This window comes from Parasteatoda tepidariorum, chromosome 9 (assembly GCF_982258835.1).
Source record: "Parasteatoda tepidariorum strain Cologne lab strain chromosome 9, Ptep-v5.0, whole genome shotgun sequence".
NCBI classification, from domain to species: domain Eukaryota; kingdom Metazoa; phylum Arthropoda; class Arachnida; order Araneae; family Theridiidae; genus Parasteatoda; species Parasteatoda tepidariorum.
In genome coordinates, this window is record NC_141763.1 from 93,560,450 (window position 1) to 93,566,449 (window position 6,000).

Below are 6,000 nucleotides of genomic sequence, written 5' to 3' on the forward strand. Positions count from 1 at the left end.
TAAAGAAACTGATATTAAGTCAATTATAAAAAAATTCGCAAATTTTACATACTTAATTAGGATTTACATACTTAATTAGGATTTACATACTTAATTAGGTGTGATTTGCGTATTAAGAACTGTTTTTTCTTCAATCCCTAATCGACACTTCCGATTCGGATCAACCCCCATTCGACCCCCGTTGGCTCAGATCGACCCCCGCTTTTGCTAAATAGACCCCAGGGGGTCTATATAGACCACTTTGGCGACCTCTGATCTAAAGTGTTCTGTAAATAGACCTTTTAATATTTACTATTAAATTTAGACAAAAAAGAATATATATTTCTAAACTCAAATTTATACTTCGCGAAATGATTATTGAAATCAGCATACTGTTTTAACCCACTGGCGGTTTAGCAAAAGGGCCAAATTGGGATAATGATTCTTCTCCGATACACTATTTCTTTATCTAATAACATGGAGAAACCTGTTTTGCTATGTGAAAAAAACAGTAGATTAAAATACGACTTTTTGCACGCGGAACCATCACTGGTTTAATTTCATTACCGTGTATTTGAAGAAAGAAAAAGTTTGGATAAAAAGACAGTTTGCTCCAAAATATTTTAAACAAAAAATTTTTCTTTTATTACTGCTAAACCATTGCTAAGGAGTAGTTTTATTTTACTGAATAATTACAGGGCTGTCAACTACTACGTTTTTCTCAAATATTTTATTGAGTTAATTTAAGCAACTTTTTAAAAGTCTCTCTACTAAAGCATTGGAACAAAGTGTTTTTTTTATATAAGCTTTCGAATCCTTTACAAATAGTGGTGTTAAAAACTAATTAAAAGAACGAATAATACATTAAAGCATGAACTTAGGAAGAATTAAAGAAAGAATAATACAATAAAACACCGAAAGAAATTGCTCCAAAAGGTGCAGAAAGAAGACAGGCCTGTGACAAATAACAGACATTGATTGATGTCATGAAACTAAGTACATATTAAGTTGAGACATTGTGCATTTATTATTATGTAAAATAGTTAAAATGTCGACAAATCGTAAAATAATAAAATTAAAAAAAAGAAGATGCTCATTGGACGATTTTCAAATAGCCATGAAAAATGGTTTTCTTTTTGCCACAATGAAGCAGAACCTCAGTAGAACAGAATAAATACCTCAGCAAGATGTGCACCTCTATCTCGAGGCAAATTTCCGCTCCTGTTCGTTTTAGAAAGAGAGTGTCTTTGGTGAAAAAAAGTCAACCAAGATCATCCTAGGCATTCTCTACTGAATTTAGGTCCGAGGACTACACAGGCCATTGTATACGCTCAAAGTCGTTACTTACTAGTGTGTCCGATACCACAACGCACCTGATCTTTGTGACCGCGCATTGTCATAAACAGAAAGTGTGGACCCCCTTCTGTACCACCCTCTTTAAAAAGGCAAACATGATCCAGAATAATCTCTCTGCAATACCGCTGCGATGTAACGTTACTTTACTCGAAGATGTTAAGCTGTTTTCAGCCATTGATCATGATTCCTGTCCACACCGGGACAAACCGATCACATTAACGAACCTATTGTTGTTCACAACGTGTTCCCCCTCTCTCCACACTAACTGATAGTCAGAATCACTTATGATTGTGAATCGGGATTGAAAGGAGAACATCACTCTGAACTACTGCTGGTTACCCCAAGCAAATACGTTATTTACATCAGCGTAATCTTCCCGGTGGTTAAACCGGGATGCATTGAACAGGTTTCCATGCATGCAAACTAACTTGATTTTAGAGCTGTGAGATGGTTCTGGCTGAAACATGTGTACCGGTGGTGATTGCAAGGTCTGTAGTTATCTGCGTTGGAGAGACATTTTTGTTCCTTTTCACTATTGGGAGTACTACATATTGCTCCTCTTAAGCTGTAGTGTTCCTTCAAAGATCACCCTTCGGTATGCTGTCGCATACCACTCCCACCGTAAGTGGTCTTTTTTAATCTCGAGATGACACTTTTTGACACTTCAATTACTGTGACCACAAAAGAGATTTTGACCTGCTTTCAGTCGTCTAGCTGCTTGGCCACAATCGTAAGAATTCAAAGGATATCTAGATAACATATTGCACTTAATTATTGATTCATCACACTGAATTTCACAGAAATTAATTCAGCAACCTATGGTGCTAAACGCCTAAACAGCATGAATTTTTGAAAGAATGAAGAGACTGCGTGCACGGCCTTTTATACAGATAACGGGTACTGCTCTATCACGCCCTCTGCACTTGATTTTACTGTTATTGTTCAGCTGTTAAGAGAGTCACTTTGCATTAACCAGTTGCTTTTCAGCAATTGACAAACAGTGCATTTTAACAACCCTTAAAAGACAATTACTGATTTTTCAAACTATTTTTTACTGATAAACAAAAAAAAAACACTTATTTGAATACATTACCGTTTGTGTCTTTTACTGATGAAGTATCTGCAAGAGTACTCTCAAAGTCTTTTACTGATGAAGTATCTGTAAGAGTACTTTCTAAGTCTTTTACTGATGAAGTATCTGTAAGAGTACTCTCAGAGTCTTTTACTGATGAAGCATCTGTGAGAGTACTTTCAATGTCTTTTACTGAAGAAGCATCTGTAAGAGTGCTTTCTAAGATTGAGATTGAAGAAGTTTCTGGAGGATCGCTGCTACATTTGGATATAAAGCAGAAAAACATAATGAATTTATTAGTACAAACATAATTGCTGTAACTTAAACAAAAGTCAATACTAAGATATATTGTCAAATATTTGGGACTTTATGACCATGAAGAATGCAGGAATTTTGTATAAAACGTGTATATTGTTTAGAATATAACCAATTGAAATATAATTGAGTACTTGCAACTCAGGAAGACGATCAATGATACACACTATCTACCAATAAGTATTCGGACACCTATGCAAATGACTATATCTGCTGTCCTGAGATACGGGACAACATCGGTATTAGTCCCATGCAAGATGCCTACTGCACTATTTTGGATGACAATGTGCTTCTTACGTTGTGGCAGTTTTACGGGTAGGACCCCTGTTACTTCCAGGACGACTATGCCAGCTGTCATGTTGCCAGGGTCACCAAGGCTTGGTATGGTGGCAATGGGATTGATCGAATGGACTGGCCTATCCAGAGCCTTGATCTGAACCCTACCGAGAACCTCTGGGACGAGTTGGATCGCCGAATTAAGGGGGTGTACTACCCGTCCAAAATCGGTGAAGGAACTTACATGTCTTCTCCAAGCCGAGTGGAAGAAAATACCACTAGCCGTCACTCAAGGACTTGTGGAAAGTATGCCCCGGAGGGTTCAGGCTGTAATTGCCTCTCGTAGAAGCTCTACCAACTATTGATTATGAATAAAGTTCGTTTTTCCTTTCAATCGAACATGTCCTAATACTTATTGGTAGATAGTGTATAAGCACATGACCTATGACAGCACCAACTGATCGTTCAGAAAAAAAGATGGCGAGTCGAAGTCGAGCTAAGTTTCTCTATATAAGTTAGAATGTTAATTGACATTAAGTTAATTAAATAAAACACCGTATCCCACAACCAATTTGTTACAATATAATTATTTGTCTCTTACATCTTTTACTTAACTTTGATTGTTTGTATATGTATTTTACTATCACCGTGATATATTTCTGTTTTGTGTACCTGGCAACTTCGATGCATAATTAGTTAATTTATGTTCTACGCGGCTTCGCGAGTGTCTTTGCGTTAAATAAGAAATATATAGTGAAATAATTGATATCTTTGTGTAAGAAAATAGTATGTGTCACTTAAATGAATTTATATTTGACGAGCTTGGCTTAATTGAAATAGAATTGAAAAAAAAAACAGCTAATAACATAAACAAATGCCGCGTTTCATCAACTAATCAGGACCAAGATACACACACTACGTCACTTGCGGGTATTCCATTAGTTTATTATCAGTTTTTAAAATTCAATATCCTGGCGAAAAAATATACCAGAAAGTTGTTTATAACAAAAAACATAGATACATAATAAAGTAATTCCTATGTATAAAATGCAATGCTAAATTTAAAGTTTAAATTTGCACTAAATTGATAAAAATTTGTTTGTTTTAATTGACCGGTCCACTTGAAAAATGTAACACATAGAAAAACGCTCTTGATTTTTTTTTTTGGAGAGACGCATAAGAGGGCAAAAGTGCTGCACAAAAATTCAAAATTTGAGATAATCAATATTTTTCCTGGTTAAAACGCTTTAGTTACATCCGTTTATGTTATTTATATTTTTCTGAGTCCTAATGTGATCTAAATTTTTTAGAAAGCTATGTGACCTCGCAAGAAATTAACCGAATTAGTTTCACCGTAGGTACTGACGGCAACGTGTACCCGTGCTCATGGCAACGGCTAATGAATCCTATGCTCAAAGGTAGAATAAGCTAGTGACGTAGATTTCTGACGTCTCTTCTTACATCGAAGTACAGCTGAGATACCGCTTTGGACATGCGCATTAGAATTCATGAGTCGAAACGCTGTCGTCAGCGGCATTACTTAATGGAATGAAAGGATTGACAGTTGTTAGATTCATGAAATTTTAACACTTTAGGGTTAGTTACACCGTAGGCACCGACGTTAACGCTACAGTGTACTCGTTCTTGCGGTAACGGCTAATACATCCTCTGCACAGAGGTAGAATAGACTAGTGACGTAGAGTTCTGATGTCTTTTCGTGTCGCTTTGGTCATGCGTATTAGATTTCATGCGTAGAAACGGTGACGTCGGCGTCCACTGAGAAACCACCTTTACTTTTTCAGTTTCCTTTCTCACCTTGTTTTTACTTCCGGACGTTCAACTGTTTTTTCGAAAAAATTCTTTTCCTGCATTGGTTTCTTTGTTTTTGGAAAAAAATTCCTTTTTTGCTGTAGTGGCATGGGAGAAAAATGAGTACCCTTTGCACAGAAAAATGGTGCGTTTCTCAATGAATTTCCAACAGTGAACTGAAATTCATTCTTCTCATATAGGACTATGATGTACCCTTCCGCGTCTGAAGGCAAAGGATGTCCTATTTTCTTTGAGTAGTACTTTTCAAGTTTTCTGGACATCCAATCATAGTCGTCAGACAATTTGTCGATTTCCATCTTTAAATGAGGCCATTTGATGAGGGTCCAAAAATAAACAGTGGTTGTTTTATCTGTGAATTGAAAGAGCACTATTAATTCAAAGCAAAATATTAAATTGAAGAGATAAAGAACACAGCTAACAAAACATGTTTGTTTAGCACTTTTTATATTCAAGGATCTGTAAAGACCACCTTTCCTACATGCGTTTTAAATCCTTGTAATTATTAAATCTAATAATCATTCATATTATTTACTGAATTGTTATTATTGAGGATTATTAACATTTATATATTGGATTAGCCACCTGCTTTTAGTGAACAACTTGGTCTACTTTCAAAATTATCGTGTATATCATATAGACTTTAACAGTAATCAAGCCGATGTGCCTTCCATAACTTCAGCTCATCTCTCAACTCTAACACCTTAATTAGTTTTAAAAAAAACTCTGCGGTCCTGATATACCTCACGCCCTCCGCCGGTATATATCGTGTGGGGAACAACATCGGCATTAGTCCCATGCAAGATGCCTACTGCACTATTTTGGATGACAATGTGCTTCCCACGTTATGGTAGTTTTATGGGGTGGACCCCTGTTACTTCCAGGACGACAATGCCAGCCGTCATGTCGCGAGGGTCACCAAGGCTTGGTATGGTGCAAATGGGATTAATCAAATGGACTGACGGCCTGGCCAGAGGCCTGATATGAACCCTATCGAGAACCACCTCTGGGACGAGTTGGATCGTCGAATTAAGGGGTGTACTACCTGTTCAAAATCGGCGAAGGAACTCACATGTCTTCTCCAAGTCGAGTGGAAGAAAATACCACTAGCCGTCACACAATGACTTGTGGAAAGTATGCTTCGGAGGGTTCATGCTGTAATTGCCTCTCGTGAA